Source organism: Anarrhichthys ocellatus, unplaced genomic scaffold (genome assembly GCF_004355925.1).
Source record: "Anarrhichthys ocellatus isolate YVR2014 unplaced genomic scaffold, GSC_Weel_1.0 scaffold100, whole genome shotgun sequence".
Classification (NCBI taxonomy): domain Eukaryota; kingdom Metazoa; phylum Chordata; class Actinopteri; order Perciformes; family Anarhichadidae; genus Anarrhichthys; species Anarrhichthys ocellatus.
In genome coordinates this window covers 629,657-650,105 of record NW_022280130.1, presented here as the reverse complement: position 1 = coordinate 650,105, position 20,449 = coordinate 629,657, and the positions used below count along the sequence as shown (strand labels likewise).

The 20,449-nt window shown below is 45.4% G+C and overlaps 1 long non-coding RNA gene across 1 annotated transcript in view; it reads left to right on the top strand.

The window, feature by feature from the left end:
• LOC116399074 (uncharacterized) overlaps positions 1-13,978 on the top strand; it is a 27,978-nt gene extending 14,000 nt beyond the window's left edge. Inside the window, exon 2 of the long non-coding RNA XR_004213802.1 lies at positions 6,239-13,978. This is a non-coding gene — a long non-coding RNA (uncharacterized LOC116399074). The remainder of the gene's footprint in view (positions 1-6,238) is intronic.
• Positions 13,979-20,449: the final 6,471 nt, after the last annotated feature.

Here is a 20,449-nt window from a genome sequence, read left to right as displayed (position 1 = left end):
GAGACCGAGAGAGTCAGGAGGGCGGGTAGAACGGGGGGATAAGGAGGGGGGAGACAAGAATGCTACAGATACAGGTGAAGGCTTTGCGCAGGGTACCGGGAAGGAGTGCAGGAATCCGGGGTGCACGGACGTTTTTTTTAATGTCTACGCGATGGTAAAGAGAGTGGAAGTGGGCCTCAAAGCCAGAAAAGACAGGCACGGAGACAGGAGATAAAGAGGGGGGGACTACCTGTGTGTCTGACTCGATCAAACAGGTGGCAGGTAAATGGCTCATATGTGGCCACGCCGTGGAAACATGCAGGATTGCTGCAGCTACGCAGAGCATGCGAGATGTAAGTAAAACCAAATCTGACATTTAATGACCTAAAAAACAAAATGCGGATTATAGCGGTGGCTTTAAGATTTAAGATTGGGAATATTCGGGGCCGTGGCAGAGTAAAACTTCTCTTTTACACACCAGTAAGAGCGTCTTGTTGCTCCCCTAATGGGTAATGTTCTGGACCGGAGGTTTTCTCGGTGGCTGCTTACAAATCCATGAATAGAAGTCATGCACACGTCAGCATGAAACCCGCTCACGTACAGGGTTTCTGCTTTGTGTGTGTGTGTGTGTGTTTCTGGCACGGCATAAATAATGGATAAAGTTTAATAAGCTTTCTGTGAAACGTCTCTGGGCTGTTGACCGTAGGGATCAGCATTAGGGATTCTGTCACTCAAACTCAAAAGGCATAACACTGTTGCTCTGCGCACACACACACACACACACACGGTACGACTGTGCGCACACGTAAATTGCCGCTCACTCGACGCAAATGCCGATCGCCTTATCTCGCCGTCCAAACAAGGCGATAACAAATAAACCACATTGTCTGTTTCCACAGCGGATCTCGATAAGACACAAATCAGCTTAGGCACACAAAACGCGGACAGAAACAAACACATGCACAAACAAGTGCATATTGAGGAAGCAGGGCAAGTTTTCACAGGGAACGGGGTTGGAAAAAGAGGGCCTAAAAACAAGGATGGACGACTTTGACATTAATCCTCGAACTATCTCTGAGTGCCTGTCCTGCTTTATTCTTAAACCCTGCTCCTTTATCTCATTTTCTCTAATCTCTGCATGTCTTTCCAGCCCTCTGACTTCCCATCCCCCACGCCTGTTCCTGGAGCAGTCTTTCGAAAAAAAAAAGGGATTCCCCTCCGAACTGTAAAGTCGCTCTTTGTTCACCAGAAGCAGAGAAAACGTTCGGTTATGAGTAATCTCGAAGGTGTGTGTTTTGCCTATGATCTTAACGGAGTAGTTGGACTTTTTGGGAAGGGATTTCTTTCTTTCTGAGAATTAGACTAAAAGGTTGATACCACTCTGTGTGGAAAATATGAAGCTTCAGCCAGCGGCCAGTTTAGCGTAGCTTAGCTCAAAGACTTACACCAGGGGGAAACAGCTAGCTTGCTGGAAGTTAGGCCCAAAAATACTTATCCTCAAAGACTTGCATTGTGAAGGAGATGTCCATAAATAAAGTGGACTGAGGGGTGGGAGGCGGGGTTAAAAAAAAACCTGCTACTGCTCCTGCCCAATGGGCACATGGTTGCAGAAGGTCGCTGTAAGATCCGGGTAACTTTCTACTCGGAAGTCAACTTATTTTTTTGCTTTGTGCGCCACTGAGCAGCTTTCATAGGGAGGAACGGGGTGCAGCCTCCAACTATGTGGATCAGTTCTCTTTATACATCCATGCTGCACAAACACCTTTCTTGTTGCTAAAAGTTGCAAATAGATTGATTGATAGACGTCATGATGTTATTAGTTAAAGTCGGCTGGTACTAGCTTACGCAAGCACACGTCATCTTTTGTTTTACAGGAAGAAGTATTTTTTCTAAATACAAAGAAATTGATTTTTTGTAAAACCTTTTGCATATGTTGGTAAATAGTTGCACAATGTGATACGGTTCTTACCCTTGGGTTCACGAGTCAAGGATGCTATATTTCTTTTTAATAGACAATAATGCAAGTCGCTTTTTTTATTTTCATAACGTAAACTTTTATCTATTAATTTTTTTTTTTCAAATGGAAATAGTTTGGAACTATTTGTGTTTATCTAAGAAAAATGTAAAGTCTCAAAATCCAATATGGGTCATGATAATGCATTAATTACAGGGTTTACAGCTTGATGGAACAAAAGAAGCCAAACAATGAATCAGTGGGGAATATCACAACCTTGAAATTAATCATTTACAAGTTAAAATTGTATCAAAGTGTTAAATAATTCAAATTCATTGCATTCATCGCTTTTTTCTCTTGGCCAACATGACCAAAACCAAAAAATATCGGTCTAACCCTGAGTTTGGATCCCACCACGGACGGCTCATTTATGCACGGTGCCACGCTGCACTCGGACCTTCTTTTCATTTATGTGTTTATTTGAGGACGCACGTGGGCTGCTTCGCCGCCCTCGCCCTCTCCGTTAACGTTGACTCATTCGTTTTTTTGGTTGTATTTTTTGCCAGTTAATAATTCAGAGGGGGTCTGCAGGCTGTTTTTTATCCGTCTCATCTCTGCGCTCGCCTGTGAGAGAACCACTAGTAATTACGCACCCACCAAAACAAGATGCCACTGACTCTCTGGGATGAAGAGCGAGGGAAAGAAAGGAAGGAAGAAAGGGACAAAGCGGGGCGAGAGTGAGGAGGGAACGGAGGGATTGGAGGAGTGTCTTCAGCACTGTTGTAGGTCCTCTGCGGGTCCTTGTTCAACTGTCAGACAAGCTGAGGGTGTTAAAGGCGCGGAGCGAGAGGAACGCACACACCTGGAAAATGTTTGCTCCTGCAGTCGGCGTGACTGGCTCGCTGCTGTGTTTTATGGCTTTCTATTCCTATGTGATTTTCTCTGGCATGTCACATAGGGTCTAAAGCCATTGGGTACAGAGTGGGAGATCTGCAGACTGGGATTAGATGGATATCCGAAATGACAGAGGAGGGATTAGAGAAGAGCGCATGGAGGTTTAATATATATATATATGTACACACACACACACACACACACACACAGGCATGGCCCGAGGCGTTTTTCTCTCCGCTTGCAGGCAGCCTGGAGTCTTGCTCAGTTAATTGCCCCCATATGAGACAGGTTGAAGCTCACATCAATCCCTAAAGCCATGCACACACACACACACACACTTTATGTTTGGTCTGTGCTTTTTGTCACCCACTCTCCCACTTGCTTTACAAACACACACACACACACATGGTACACACTTCTCAGTCAGACCTGCTGGTGCTGCTGACTCAGGTTGGTATTTAATGAAGCTCTCAGTTTCACCTCGCGTCTCCTAATCTCGGTGCTCATTCACAATTGGCTGCAAGCGCGCCACAGTGGAAAAAAGTGTTAACGTTTGGAGTTTGGTGAGCCTTAAGACTTCTGGCTGTGTGTGTGTGTGTGTGTGTGTGAGCGGGAGAAAAAGAAAGAGAGTAGTTGAAGCGCAATGAGAAGAAAAAGGGGAGAAGAAGAGTAATGACAGTGCTCCCACCCCCCTCCATGAGTGACAGCGCTTAATAGACCACCAGGCCAGTCTTTACCGCAGTGTATGTGCGAGTGTGCAGTGTGTGTTGACCGACCTATCGACTGGACCGCAGTAACATTCTCTGCAGATTTTTTTTTTTAGCTGAGAGCTCTGCAAAAAAGTCAAAGACACACACAGCTTTATTATCGACAGCTGTCCGCTATACATTTTGTGGATTACAACAGTTTTCCAGCTGTAGGCCTGCAGTTGATATGAATGATGGTAAATCTCAATTAATTAAGATTAGAAGCTATGTGGCTGTGAGTGTGAGGGTATGTTCCTGACCATTTAGCCATCAGTGGTCGACCGAGGGTACGTTCCTGACCGTGTAGCCATGAGACGTCGACCGAGGGTGACGTTCCTGACCATGTAGCTATTAGGGGTCGACCGAGGGTACGTTCCTGACCATGTAGCCATGAGACGTCGACCGAGGGTACGTTCCTGACCATTTAGCTACGAAGGGCTGACCGAGTGTATGTTCCTGACCATGTAGCCATGAGGGGTGGACCGTGACGCCAACGCTGTTAGAATCAATGCTTTGATCTCGCTCTGCCACCTCCGGGATGTGTTTACACAGTGGCTAATTTGACTTTCAGTCACGTTTTGGATTAGAAATTACGTCACCTGTAGAGTTCCATTGTGGGAGGAGTCATTTTAAATGTCTAGGCATCCAGAAGTAAACGTGTTTATTAACTAGAATAATAACTTGAAACTTTGATAAAAAGTCAAAGGTACAAGCCCATATAAAAAAGTGAGAAACATTTTCATAACAATAAAGTCAGTGAGCCTAAAATTCTATTGTACTAAGGAAAGGTAAAGATTTAGATTAGCAGTGTTTTGTTGCTCAACCCTGTCGCTGACAAGAATGTAGATATTGGACAATTCTGCTACATTTGTCACGGGAGTTCACGGTTAGGACCCAATAGCAAGACCACAGGAGACAGAGTACGGTGAAACAGACTTTATTTAGCCAGAGTAAGGAAGACAGGAAGGTGTGGAGCCCGTGGTCCGACACCAGAGAGTAGGCAGATCAACGGTGTGAGTCCCATAGCTTGACGGCGTGATGTCCCGTGGCTCGACACCGGAGAGCAGGCAGCTTGACGACGTGTGTAGTCCATTAACACAACAGAGGGCAGAGCGACAGTGTGTAGTCCGTTAACACCACGGAGGGCAGAGGAGCGGTGTGTAGTCCGTTAACACCACGGAGGGCAGAGCAGCGGTGTGTAGTCCGTTAACACCACGGAGGGCAGAGCAGCGGTGTGTAGTCCGTAAACACAAAGGAGGGCACGGGGGATTCCCGGACCGACGGACACCCATTGCAGCTTGAGGCAGAAGCTGCAACGGGGTTGAAGCGGGTGAAAGACGGTACGACCTGACAACCCCAGACTGCAGGACCAGAGTTTATATAGTGCCAGGGGAAGCGTTAGTGGGACCTGAGTCTGGTGTGTCAGCCTGCAGGAGGTAATCGGCTGGAGTGGCTGCAGCTGTGTGGCCATGGGAGGTGTCTGGTCTGACAGGGATCCTGACAACATTAACCACATGGTCACCAGAAATAAATGTCTGCATTTTACGTTTCTCACAAACACAACTGCCCTTTTGCATGAAACATGCTACAAACGTACGCCACATCTTAAATCATGAAGTGCGGAATTTTCCAATCAATTTTCCACTTCTTCTCCATAGCAATGGTGGCTAAGGCTCATGGATATCGGAACATTTAGAGCCATCCTACCAAACCAAAGTGGTGGAATAATTGTGACTTTTCGGAAAGTTAAACTAATTAAAACCAGGCAGCAAAAAGATGTTTGGTTGTATTGAAGTCTGGGGAAATGACCCTAATTGCCACTTGATTTATTTCCTCAGTAAACATTGTAAACATGAGGTCATGGTCTCAATCGCTAGTTTCAAGTCATCATTCGACAGAACACGATGTTCATTTCATAAATTAGTATCCCTTTCATAGTCAAAAAGATTATAAAGCAGGGTATGCTTCCGGACTATCATGGGATTGAGAGGTCTCAACCACGGCGTTGTCCGGTCTGGGAGTTGTCTGTGTTTTTGCCTTAGAACTTTAACCCTTTCACAGTATTTTTTTCAATTCACTAAAGTTAATTGGAACATTTTCGACACCTAAAAATGATTCAGTGTTCGGTTGCATTTAGCTCCACCCTCTCGAGTCTCTTCTGGTTGCAAAAAAGAAAAAAAATATGGCATCAGCCAAAAACCAAGATGACAGCTGCCAAAAGCTTCAAAACTGTAGTCCACAAACCAATGGGTGACGTCATGGTGACTACATCCACGTCTTATATAGACTATAATCTATGATTAAAACTGACGACTATAACATAAATTATATTATCCGTAACAATCATTAAAATAAAACCTGATATGGTAATTTATAGTAAAACACATTTCAGGAAGTAGCATTGGGAACTCGGTCGGTTACAAAAGAATTATACAAAGATGCACACAATTTACGTTTTCATCCCTGACATTTTCTGGGATCGGAGCCACCATTGTGACTCTTTTTTGAAACTTTGCTTCAATATCCTCATCCTGCCTTAATTCCAGATATCCGTTTATGTTCAAAAGACTCGTGAGCTCACAAGCGGTGTGTGAGATTTTCCAGATGATGGAGGTACCGTCCTAATGCCTCCCCTCCTCTCTTCTCCTCCCTCTCCCTTCCGCAGGTCTACGTGGAGGCGGTGCGGCGTCGATAGGCCATGCCCTTCACTTGCGCCTGCTTCTGCGGTCTGAACGGCTTCTGCCGCAGGCGGGAGAAGAAGAAGAAAAAGGAGCAAGTGGAGGAGGAGGGTGAGGAGGTGGAGCGATTGAAGGATCAGGAGACGGTGGTGTGACGGCAGCGCCGTCCTCACCTTCCTCAGGGTTTTATCCTTTATCCTTTAACAGACTGGAATGTACGCCACTTGGTTACCGCTGCTCAGCACAGAGAGCATGCATGAGGATACTTTAACAGGGATGGTTGGGGGGGTTCAGCGGGCACAGGCTTTTATCGGAAAATTCATTTTAATTTGAAAACAGAAAACCGTTTCTGTGACTAAGGCTTCAAGGTTTGACGTATTTTTCTACTTTTCGAGCTGAGTAAACTCAACAACAGCAATGCCGTCTCAAGCCATATTCCTCAAGAAAAAAAAGCCTGTAAACTGAGCTCATTCCCCTCACCCATCCTTGCTGAACTCTAATCAGCAGACTGGGAACTTTGCTTCTGCTGATGTGATTCCAAAAAGCATTTCTTATCTGTTTGATCCATTTCTCGCCAGAGCTGGTGTACTGTATCAGGTGCGAAGAGACGACGGGCCCTAGAAATCCATTATTTCCCCTCGGTCACACTCCCTCAGCGAGGCCGCGTCCCTCCCCTCTCCCCCGTAATTGCCGCTCCGCAATTCTCCTCCTCACCTAGCTGCTTGTGTTAAACCAACTTAGCAGAAACTTCAGCCAAGTGAAAAAAAGTGCATAGTAATTTCCAAAGTCACCCGTGGAGGGCTGGGAGCCCCATTTCGGCTTTCACGCCTGAGCTGGGCCCGATCGAAAGTGGAGCAGCTGTCCAATCAGCGGCTTAGCTGGAGTGTGAAGATCGGAGTCAAGGGGTCAGGATCAGCAACAGGGCTTTGCGCGAAGTCCCTCCTCTGATGCTGTAGCGTCTCCGTCTCATCAATAGGCAGACAAGTAATTGCAAAACACACACACACACACACACACACACCGATGCGGGCCTATCCGTTAATGTCCCCCTCGGTGGGAGTGGAGTGTCTGTCCTTAAATGCCACCACGGTGCGATTCCATCTGTCGCCCGTGTGCGAGCGCGTGACTCTGGAAGCGCGCGTGTGCGTGCTTGTGTATCTCCCCGGCTGCAACAATAGACTTTCAAAACCTGAAACAAGTGGCCAAGAGATCTATTCAGCTGCCGTAGAACGGCCTTTTCACGATCGCACATCGAGACACAAACAAACACACACACACACACACACACACACACACACACACACACAGGTCTCATTAGGCGCATGTGATTATGCGCGGCACGTCCGGTCGTGCGGCAGAGATGTAATTAACCTTTTCCGGCAGGAAACAGATGCCTGGATGTCACGCGCAACACACGCAATGACGATACGCGCACGCACATACACACACGTCTGCTGTCAGGGAAACAAAGCCGACGTCACGGTGTCACAGGGAAACAAAGCCCCAAAAGCGCCGCCTGGCACTCTGTGATAATCCCCTCACGCGTATTTACATTCAGGGTTTAGAATACGCCTCGGTGCCGCCGACACCCAGCGTTTCACTCCGCTACAACCCCCCGCCTGCCTCCGCTCATCCATCCTCTCTCTCTCTCCTCTCCGTCTACCTTCCATCACATTCGTCCTTTGCCTCCTGCTATCTCTTCCTCTCTTCCGTCATTTACATCCCATCCCGAAAAACTCTCTCCTTCGCGGGACTTGATCTGTTTGCCGTCAGTATATCGTACGCGCCCTTGCATGGCATCACCCGCAGATTAGCCCCCCCACACACACACACACTCCCTCCCTGAATATCGGGGATTTCTTCAAGCAGCCCAAAAAAAATGCTTTACGACAGATTAATGGACGGTCCCGATTGCGTCCGTCTGTGCTTCTGCACCGGATTGGATCGTCTGTTTACTCATTCTCTCGCTGCACGCGGCGAGACGAGACAAAGCTTACGCCATTTCACAGTGCGGAGCACCTATTATGATTCACTGTGTTACGACGCGGCCCTAATGAGAAAGAGAGAGAATGAGAAGAGGGGCTGGAGGAGGATAGGGGAGGAAGAGAGAGAGAGAAAAGACGGTAATGAGAGCGAGGGCTGGATACGGACGAGGGGGGCTAATGCTAGACAGAGCAGTCATGCTAATTGGCTACAGTGGATAACTTTCTGAGGCGGGGGTGAGTGTGTGTGGTGATGCGGCGGGGGTGGGAGGGGGGGCAGAGAAAAGAACAGCCTGATCTGTCGGCGTTACACTCGTTTAACGCTCCCTCCATTTCACTTCTTTAATGAGAGAAATATTCGCTCCAGTAATGGCGAAAGAATTGAAATTGGTAACGATTTGTTGCTCACACACACACACACACATACACACACACACACACACACACACACTCCGAGGTGGCAAAGGGGAAGAGGGGGGCTGTAGGCAGGATATTGTTGGTGTAAAGTGTGTGTTTTCCCCCTCAAGCACCACAATCCAGTCCTTTATGGATCATGGCAATTTTCAGGGATTGTAACTCAAGGACAAACAGCTAAAAATAGAAAGAGTGGTGCATGACTCCTGCGACAGCGGGGAGGGAAGGTGGGAGGAGGTGTGTGTGTGTGTGAGTGAGAGTGTGTGCGGGTCGGACGGCGAAAATGAGTCCTGTCGCATTAGATTTGGGTCAGAAAACGAGGGGGAAAGCCGACGAAGTGGAGTGTCGCAGACGGCGGTGGAGATTCATCACTCGCTGCTCGCGCTCGTCTCCTTCAACACAGAGGGTCCGTTCCCCGTTTAAAGGAATAGGTTTTCAGAAAAACGCTTATTTACCTTCCTGTCCTCATTAGTTGAGAGGAACGATACCTGTAGTATGTTACGCGTTGGGGGAAATGGGAAACAACTAGCTTAGCATAAAGATGGAACTCTTGGCAAGACAGCCAATAAGCGTATTTCCCAAAATGTCAAACTATGCCTTGAATCAAGTGGGTAGTGTGTTGGTTTAACTTCTGTATTACATAAGAGATTGAGCCACATAACCCTGTCGATGAAAGCGCCCCGCTCAAGGAAATATAACCTCCTCATCACAAGCCGTGTTTCCAATCACTTGTCAAGCGAATTTTAAGAAAACGTATGAAATGTCGCAAAAAAAAAGAAATGGGAATTAGGCACGTTTGTCAACTGGTTTGGGTAATGAGTGCGATGAGGGGGGCTAATGCTAGACAGAGCATACTTTGATCAGAAGTTGGGACCATAGACCAAGCATGGCCGTGATCTGTCAGTGAACAAAGTAGAAGAAGAAACAAAACCATTTACCAGCATCATCTAACCATCTACGATAGTAAAATGGAGAGTTCTGAAGGAATTTGTTTCAATTGGGCCAGTTTTAGTTGTTCTTTCATGTATGCTAGTATTGGCCCTGTTTCATGTCCAGAGAAGACAATATAAATATACATCCGTGAACGAAAGAAACAGCGGATTAGTCATGTGAGTTAAATGTTTGCTTTGTCCGAATTTAATCGGCAAAGGCATTTTTTCATATCCCGTTGACTCGTTGAGACAAAAAAACACCTCAAATAAGCGCCAAAACGTTGCAAAGTTATATGGAAATCTGCCGTTTACATACAGCTTTTCGAATGTGATACTTCAACACTTCAACACCGAATGGCTTTTGAGTAGTTCAGTCTCACTCAGACACCCAAATCCTACTGCTGCAACTGCCACCAAGTGTCACTGCCTACATTTTGAATTTGGGGTGAAGGGCAAATAGGTTCATGACAATGCTAGTACCTTTCTTCAGGGAATGGAACCCTCAATCCTTACATTACTGTTGCTGCAGCACTACACAACTCTTTTTCCCTGCCGTGCATCAGACGGTTGTCCCTCCATTGACATTATCCTTGCCTCACCCACATCTGTTCTGGTTTTCCTAATGAAGAGGAAAGAGAAGGTCCCACCAAGGCTAATTAAGAGGACTGAGATGCAGGCATGCCGACAGACTGCCGATAGAGTCAGGAGGGAAGCGCTGAGAGCTCCCTACCAGCCCTGGAGCATCAGAGGAGGGAATGGGGAAAAGGGATGCAGAGAGAGGAAATAAAAACGAGCGGAGGAAGAGGAGAGAGAGAGAGATATATAGTGTAATTGAGACTGTAAAGGGTTTTGTCAGAAGCACCTGTCAGGGTCAAGTTAAAACGACTGGTGCGGGAAGACGAGAGGGATGGGGGAGCGGAGAAGGGGGGCCAATTGGAGTCAGGATCCCGGCGAGGAGAGGCCCTCGTCCATGCCAACCTCACCTGATTGCCAATTTGTGCCAGTCCACAGACATCAAACGGCCAATACGAGTCACACGCAGACACAAAAAGCGCCGATACGCATCCAATCTCACACACACACATGTCCGAACTCACACTGTCAACCCACCTACGCCGGTTGATTGGACCCATCTAGCCACTTAACAAGGTGTCCGCGGCGCAGACCTAAGCCGCGTGATTGGAAGATAAAGCCGCCACCGTTAAATATCTAATTCTCCCCCAACGTCTAGATGAAAATAAGGTGCAGCGCTGATTAGATTACAGCCTGCTGTGCCAACCTCGGATCTGCGCCATGTTCATTACTAGCCCTCAACCCTCCCCCCGCCAACCCAGGCCAACCCTATCTCCGTTCATGTCCTTCTGCCAACCACAAATACTCTATTTTGTGATGGAAAAGCAATTCTGACACCCTCGAGAGTTGAGGTCGATGCCTGAGGAGTGATGAAATTAAGTTGAGTGAAATTTATTTATAAATCGCTGTTTAAGCTGCACCTGGCAAATTGAACATGTTGACAGCCCCCCGGACGCCAGCGAGACGTAACTGATTGAAATTTAGGACCGCTGCGATGAGAAATTCTGTTAGGGGCGGTGTCAGTGAACGCCCCCCGCTCTTGCTCCGGAGAGGGTGGAGGTGATGAAGAGGATCAGGCATCACCCTCTGGGGGCAAAGTTCTCACGTGGTGCTGTTTGGGGTTTTACCTTTTTAATTCAATTCCGTCGAACATGTTTGCTGCCATCAAACATTTTGACAGCAGAGTTTCATTAAGGCAAACAGTAAAAACCCCAATGTTTTCTCCTTTGCTGATAGCTTAAAAAAAACCATTGCATCCTAGAAGTCCAATAATACGACTTACCCTCCGAGCCACCCGAAATTATGACATCATCAAGGTTGTTTTTTCCAGACTTTAGAAAGAGAGCCACAGCATCTACAAACTGTTTTAAGTGCCCCTTAAAATCAAGTATAATTAAAAAACACTGACTTTATTTGCACTACTTATTGCTGTCTGTAAATACTCCCCAGGAACATTTACGGGACACTTTGTGGAATGTAATCTGGTTCACTGGCACGGTTTGGGTTCCCAAGCGATTTTTCTTCATAGTCTCAAGTGTCAGAATTTAATACGAGTAATGAGAACACTTTTCTTCTTCTTTTTTATTTTTTTAAACCAGCAGCAGAGTCAGCAGCAACTCTGCCAGCAGAATTCCCACTCTATGTCCAATTTATGTGTTTGAACGCTGAAACTCTCCCGGAGGCTTCGGTCTTAGTGGGCTGAAGGTTAGAGGAGATGCACAAATCGAGATGGACATCATATTTTTCTCATCTCCTCAACATCCACTCAACTCTTCAACAACTTCTGCAGCTGCTTTAGGCTATCGCCACCTTCAGCTATTTCATACCGTCTCAAAAGGAGGGGAGGGGAAAAAAAGTATATTGAGCTGTGTTTTGATCAGATAAAAACTTTTCTAATTGGCGTGGGGGCTGTAAACAGGTCGTATCTGATGCCAAAAACATCATCACCAAATAAATCAATTCCTCTCCTTTTTTTTTCCTCAGCCTTTTCTCTTCATCCTGCTCCACCTCCTGTTCTCTCTCACCCTCTCTCCCCACATGCACACTCCCACTTCCACTGGTCGATAGTGGAGCGGGTATCGAGCAGTGGCTGTGGTCTAAATGAGAGATTGATTTCTCTAGGGGGCCGGGGGTGTGACCATGGTGTTTGAGTCACCGTCAGAGACCTCTTCGCCAAAACGCTCGCTGATGGAGTGTGTGTGTGTGTGTGTGCGGGCCACTGGCGCACGCTTTAAACACCTTTTGATTTAGTTGTGCTCAAGAACAATACTTTTCATTAGAGGCTGATAGCATTCATTAGGAGCAATACAGCGGGGCCGCTAATGAGCCCAACACTTTGTTCTCCTTGAGACAAAGAAGCGTGGCATGAACACGCGCAGGAAGACAACACTTGTCCTGATTGCCAGCTTGAGTTGATTCTCAGAACCGTCGGTTCATCAGAGCTCTTCGGAAGCGAAAAAAGGGCAGCCAGGCGTTTGAGCCCCATTCATAACGTTTACTGAGCCGCTAATATCTATGTGAACCAACAGAAAAAGCGAGCACCCCCCCATACAAAGCCACTGAGCACATAGCAGAAAACGAGTCTGGCGCTTTCCAAAATCCGCATGTTAGATGAGTCCGCACTTTGACCTTGTTCGACGGGATTTGTGTTTGTCGCTTGTGGCGTGGTGCGTAAATTCTTCCACCCCAACCTGTTAGCCTCCCGCGCACGCTGCCGCCCGACGACACACACGAGCAGCGGGCCCGTCCGTCGGCGTGTTCGGATGTTTTGTATTATTCATATCTCTGGGCCTTTTGTGGCCCAGGGGGAACAAGGCGAAGCAGAAAACACAGAGAGAGAGGAGAACGGAGGAGGACCATTTGGCGGAATAGCATCGACGAGCGGTGAGATACATAAACATGAGGTCAGAGCAGTGGGAGACGGAGAAGGAAGGAGAAAGGGCGAGAGGCAGAAAGTGTGTGTGGGGGGGGGGGGGGGCAGTTGACAAGCTCTTGCTCCGTTCCAGAAAAACCAACCGATCAATGCTATGGCACGGCAGGGCACACACACACGCTCACACACATAAACCCTGCAAGGTACTGTGTGTGTGTGTGTGTGTGTGTGTGTGTGTGTGTATTTGTGTGGAGGATGTGCTAGTGGTCCGCGTGCTGCAGGAGAATGTTTGAAATGCAGAGCACGTCAAGAGTCCTAGGGAGCTTATTTTGCAGCAAAGCCTCATTAAATAGACACTTGCCTTAAAGCAAGGATATACTGCCAGGACCACACACACACACTATGCACATACACACACGCTCAACACCAGCACCAGAGATTCTCTCAGGCAACGGAAAGCGACGCACACAAGAGGCTTCAGACATATTGAATAGAAATCTCTGTGGAGAAATAAAAAACGCGGTGGAGTAAATGTCCCCCACTCCTTATTCCCCCCTGTTTCCTCATATGAATAAAGTTGAATCCATCCACAACATCACCCCCCACCCCCCTCCTATCTCACACTAATATTGTATTCATGTATATTTGATTGTGCCGACTCGGTGGAGATCGGCGATGCTGTATCTTGTGTGCCTTTTTAAAAATGCATCTATGAATAAATAATGTCTGTATCCGCTGATTGAGAAAAAATAAAAAAAAGCCATATTGCCAGAAAGCCATGATGAAATGATAATGTAATATCTGTCGCCCGTGTTGAATAAAACCTTTGTTTATTTTATTTTTATGTTATTCTCACTCAGTAAATGAAACCTGCAGCTTTGCACATGATGACGTTCCCCTTGTACGGTTTGCCACTGAGTGTGTGTTTTAATAAAGAGAGCGCCTCTTTCTATATATCCGAGTGCCGCGTGGTTATTTGGAGAAATTAATAAAGAGAAACGAGCCGTGTCCCCCTTCACCCCCCCCCCCCCTCCAAGCGGCTCCCCCTGCTAATTGACAGTGATAGCAAGACTTGTCTCCTGGGCTGACGTCGGGAGGCCTAATGAAGATGCATTACTACCAGGATGTGAGAATGATGCAGATCGGTTGTGTCCCCCAACCCCCTAGTAACGAAGGGCTTCCTGCCTCCTTTCCCCGGCCCCACGCCGCACCCCCCTCCCACTCCTGGTCCTCTCCCAATGCAAGCTGATTAAACTGATAAACTGCGGCAAAAAGAGCAAGAAAAAAAGGGGGTGTAAGTAATGAAATAGCAACGAGGAAAAGGAAGAGTGAGTGGGGAGAGCGGTGCGGCATTGAGACGGAGAGAGGAATCCCATCTTGCCTAATGAACAAAAGTTTGATATCCGTCTGCTTCATTTCCGCTAATTCTTAATTGGCGTGACATTTCACGCAAAAAAGCTCTGGCCTCTCCCTGACCCCGCAGTGTTTTCAATAAAGGCACATGCACGCTTACACGCGTACACGCTGCCGTGTGCATCCTCTCATTAGCATAGCAACAGCAAGCCGACCGTCCGCCAAGGGATACGGTAACCCAGGCAACCAAAGCCTGGCCCGGTCCAACTACGGGAACCCCGGAGGCAGGAAGTGGGAGCCCTCCTCCTTCCTGATGCGTAAACACTCGCAGGGTTTGAGAAAACACGACGCAAAAAACGTCTACGCCCACGGGTGGAGGCGGTGATTTGCAATTGTTACCCCGGGTGAGCCACATTTTTTAAGTGAATCGCTGCTGTTTGCTGAATTTTAAATAGCGTCTAATATCTGCAGGCTCACCACAAGAGCACAGAATGTTATGAATTTACATGAGAGCAGAGAGTCCAAAAAACACACTAAATGCACTTCACTCTTTGAACTTCATGACTTTTTGAACCAAGTGTGTCCGTGTTGGACTGTCCTCTAATGCCAAAAATGATCTGTGTCGATGTAACCGCTTCACCAGCCTGCTACCCTGGAATTCATTCAACAAATGACCAACGTTTTTAAATGTTTGCTAACTAGGCAATACCTAGTCGTTGGGCGGTGGAAAGAGCACTTTGAGGAACTCCAAATGCATAATGTTAACTGTCCCAACAAAAAATGAAATGTGAAATCTCTGTGTTACTGTTTACAGGTTTACTGGTCACAGTTTTATCCATATTGCTGCATTTGATAAGTCCCAAGATGAACAACATTATTTTCATGTATGTTTAAATACAAATGACAAACCCCAAATAGAAATGCAGCACTTATAAATTCAATCATTGCAGATTTGTGATGTAGCCTAGTGGGACTTACATGAAAGTATGAAAATTGTTCATTCAAAATGTAATTTAATATTATATTTAAGTATTGCAAACAAATAACTAGAAACTACCCGCCCCAATGTAATGTGAGTTAATTGGACCAGACTTTAACAATCAGTCTCATACAGTTAAAAACCTATTCACCTTCAAGCTTTTTTTCTGCTATCGCAGGAAATTGCGTAGTAAGTTAGTGCTATGGCAATAAATCTGTGATAACCTGCAAAGCAAATGATATCATCCCCTATCATAGGTGTGAGTCACTTTTTCACACAGGGCCATGTAGGTTTGGATTATTTTTCCCCCTTAATAATAAAAACCTTCATTTAAAACTGCATTTTGTGTTTACTTGTGTTATCTTTGTCTAATATTTAAATTTGTTTGATGATCTGAAACATTTAAGTGTGACAAACATGCAAAGAAATAAGAAATCAGGAAGGGGCAAACACTTTTTCACACAACTGTATATATATATTTATAGTGTATATACCTGTATATATATTTATAGTGTATATATATATATATTTATAGTGTATATATATATATATTTATAGTGTGTGTATATACATAATCCCTGCTCAGAAGGATTATAAATATATACACATAAATACATTAAACTAAAATATTTTCAGTATATATACTTTTTTAGTAAGTTTTTAGTTTAGTGTTTTTAATCATATATTCAAAAATTCATTCATAGTTTATTTTCAAAATATTGTTTTTCTAAATTAATTAAATCAGTTACTATGTTAAATAACACATTTTCAGTTGTAGTTGCAATTAAAACAATGTATTTATCAATAACTTTATTTTATTTCATTCACACATACATATATATTTTTTTGGGTGAGCAGCTGGGAGGCGGGATTAAAGCAAACGCTTGTGCGCTTGCTCTGTGGGCCTGACGGATGCAGAAGATCCGGGTGGATTTATATGCGGCTGTCAGACCTTTTGGCTTTGATGCCCTTTAGTAGTGCACACGCAATGCAGCTGGCTTGATCCAATAGAGGCTCAACGCTTCGTCTCCAATTAGGTCGGATCGAGATTGAACAGTCACCACAAACGAACCGTAGCCTACAATAGTTTGTTTGACCACCAAGATCCTGGTCCGGTTGTTTTGGTCCGCACCCAGGCGCGATCAGTGTGTTCACACTTGCCCCGACGAAACCGCACCAAAAAGGGGGTAAACTCTCAGCTGTGCACACGAAAAGTGATGGAAAGCAGTTGTGTTCCTCTTTGACCAACGATGCGGACCAGAGTACGCTCTGTTTCTTCTGACCAACTTCCTCCCTGAGTCCATTTTGAACAAGCCCTTTACTACTTTTCCTAAACTTCTTCATTTTTTCTCTTTACACCACTTTTGAGTCCAGTTCTATTTCCGTCCTTTTCTCCAACCAAAACAGAGCTTTTCAAAAATTGAGCGAGACATCGTAACACATCTCTCCACCCCTGTTCATGCCCACGCACGCTCAAATGCAGACTCCGCACTGGCAGATGGAACAGTGTCAATCTCTCTGTGCGCAGTTTGGCATTGGAAAGCTCGCAGAGTTTTTGAAATGCATATGGTGGATCCTGCACAGACGGATACCTCGCACCGGCAATTTGATTCCACCTGTCAGTGTCTATCCCACCTGCCTTACGCGCGCGCGCACACACACACACACACACACGCACTGAAGAGCAGTGGAGGCGGTGGTGCTGTACTTAATTAGAATTTAACATATCAAACTGTTTTTTTCTCAGTAGCTCGTTGTGTGTGGGGGGTTAATTGCGTGGGCAGAGTGACTCGCTGCATAGCTGTTTTTCGTTAACTCGACACCGAAAACACACACGGGCTCTATGTGTGCGAGAGCTTCTAATAATAGATAACCCACGGACAGATTGGAGGAAAATAAAATCCTCTGCGCAAGCAGAATGAAAGCGCTTCGACCGCATCGGAGAGCCGCGTGGAGAGAGGAGGAGAAAGAGGGAGAAGAAGAAAGGGATTGTTTTGTTGCTGTTCCGTTATGGACGTTGTTGAGGTGAAGAAAGCGGGGCTTTTTCCTCCAGAGTGCCGTTTTCCTTTTTTTGGTGCTCTTTGTGTGCAGACCCTTTGCAGGCCTCCCAAAGACACAATCTTTAATGAGCGTATCGATCAGCGTTTCTCACACCTCCATTTCCCCCAACTGAGAGAGAGAGAGAGAGAGAGAGAGAGAGAGAGAGAGAGAGAGAAGAAAAGGAAAAGGGGGAGGGAAAAAAAGCAATGAAGAGTCTAAAGCTTTAGAAAAGCTTTAGACTCACAAAGTGGGGCTTTTTTTCTTCTTCTTCTTCTTCTTCTAAAGACCACAGGGGAGTCGGCTTTGTGCCTGTAAAAATTCAATTTACCTTTTCACAGATGGGCTATGCCGCGCCTGGTATTGAGGTGCACCACTCGTAAGCCGCTCTGAGAGCTTGTGCTGTGCGTGCGCGCGCAAACCCCAGTGAATATGCATGTGTGTGCGCGTTAACACGCAGGTGCTCTTGCTCGTGTGTGTGTGTGTGTGTGAGTAGAGCGGTGGTGTAAGCCACCCTGGTGTGAACCTGGGTTTTTTTTTTTTTACTCCTGGAGCTCCGTCTCGCTCCAGTCGCTCCTCTGCATCGCATTACCTCCACCCACCCAGCACCACAGCCAGGCAGAGAGGGAGGGGGAGGAAAAAACACATCAAAGATGGCCTGTGAGACTGTTGCAGCAACTTTACAAATATAAAAAATAAAAATCGCTGGGATACAACTTCCTTGTTGACCCGTAGGAGAACAGTCAACACTGTACTGTGTTTTGTTTTTTTAAGTGGCTGTCGCTCACTTCAGAGACATCGTCCCGTGTCTGTGCGGTGCTGCACTTAAGCAAACACCGCGTTGAGCGATAATAACGCGCTGTGTCAGCGGAACATCCACTTCCACTTGGCATGGTTCTTTTTTCAAAATCGATTCTTCTCAGCAACTACTGGGGAAGCAACTGAGAACACGTGCGAACGACGTGCTGGTGACTTTACATGCATAAGTTATTGGCTGGCATCAACAACAACAAAAAAGGGAACACCGACCTAGCGGCTTGTTTGAGGCCCCTTTGAATTTGCTGCCTTATTGATGACCATTAAATACATGTAGATGCAGAGAGGCCGTTGGGTGCGAGTCCCGTCCTGTACTGTATTCAGGACACGTGCAGAAGAAATGGAGGGAATACACACATTGCATTAAAGCTCCTAAAACTTTATTGGGTTGAAAAGAGGACATTCTGACTGGTAGATAGAAGTTGAGTTTACACAGATTAACATGAACAGTTCACACCGCCCAAAAATGACTGTTTCTGCTCCGTGTGCACAGTGGATACACTAACCAATTGCTGTTAATTTACAGCCAATTTCTAACAGTAATCCACTGTATTAATGTAATACGGTTTTGTACTGTAGTCTGCAATGCATTGTGGGCTGGCCCATTTGAAGCAACTGCACAGAGGCCCTAAACAGTATCCTAATGTTTTAAATTACAGTACACTACAGTATTTTTTGGAAATCTGCAGTTTTTCCAGAGGAGGACTGACTTCAGAGGACATGTGCTACACATCAACAAGACGTCCTGCTTCATCTGCATCAATCCAGTTGTGTCTCTACAAATTAGACGGTAATTGAAAACAATATTATTTTCCTCTCAGTATGTTATTCATACAGGTAACGTAGCATTACCGAAAATAAGGTTTGAAATCAAACTGATGCTCTGCAAGCTGTCTAGCTAGCCAGTCTATGATTCTAAAATGTCACTTATCAATGAGGTTGAGATTTGAATAGCTTAAACATTTGTATTCACATGCATTTTAGAGTCACCGTTTAATCAAATGCTAACCGTTTAATTTCTTAAGACTGGTAGCAGTTGTTGCTAGCTAGCTAGCTGATAGCCTTTTGTCCCTTGTTAATAGCTTCAAATGCCACAAAGAAACAAAGAAACTTGAAGGTGGGAATGGTTACGGGATCATTTAAAGTAGAAAGGTGGTTTATTTTCCTCCTTAAAAACTATATGGTATTCATAATATGGGTGTCTTTGTCTGTTCCCTACAGGTGTCTGCCACCACAGCTGATGTTGAGACAACCCTCACTCTACCTGCAAGTCCTCGCCTGATACTGCCTGGTATGCATGTCATTGGTAGACATATTACACATTAGATTGGCCATTGTTTTTTGAATTTAAAGATGTTTACTCAAGGTGAGAGGCATTCTGATGTTGCTATTACTTGAAGTTTCAGGTGGAACAGGGCAAGTCACTACTGGACGCTGGATGATCACCCTTGAGGGCCGTGTTATAGCTGAGGGCATCACACCAACTTTCTTGATGGGACTTGCTGCTGTGTTTGCGATTTACTATATAGTCAACCTTCAATACCAAGAAGAGGCGGCTTGTACTCTAGAATTCATTCAGAGGTATGAATCATTTAATTTCCTTGTCGTCATTATAGTATTTTTTTGGACAATTACTATTCTTGAAACCTTAATAGCCACAAATCATTACTTTGCACAGTTAAAAGGATAGTTTGGATTCTTTAGCAGAAGATGGTATTAGTTACTTACCGGTATTTACACAGACATTAACTCAGCAGAAGATTGGTCAGGTAACAAAAACATTTCAAGCCACAACACACACAAAAAAACATGAAGCATTCATACATATATTAAGATAATTCTGCTGCTTGATGCTCCTGTCCGATCTCTCTGTATCTTAAAAATATTTTCTTGGTTGAATTACGTCAGATTATTACTATGCAGTGGAGCCAATTCTCATATCACGCTGCCTATGAGCTTTATTAGAGGCGTAATATGTGAACTGGCTTCAGTGCGAAGTAATACTGCCAGTCACTGGCAATTTTCAACAAATAATATAGTTCCAAGATATAGAAAGGTCTGATAGGAAAATCCAGCACCGGAATTACACAAAATACCTCATGACATCAGAACTGGTTAGTAACTCATATCACATTATGCTAGAAAATTGAAACTACCCCTTTAAGACTACAAAGTGTTCCTAATAGTTTTTCATTCAGTCTCTGATTTTACACTATTGTGATTTTAGGCGCTTCATTGGT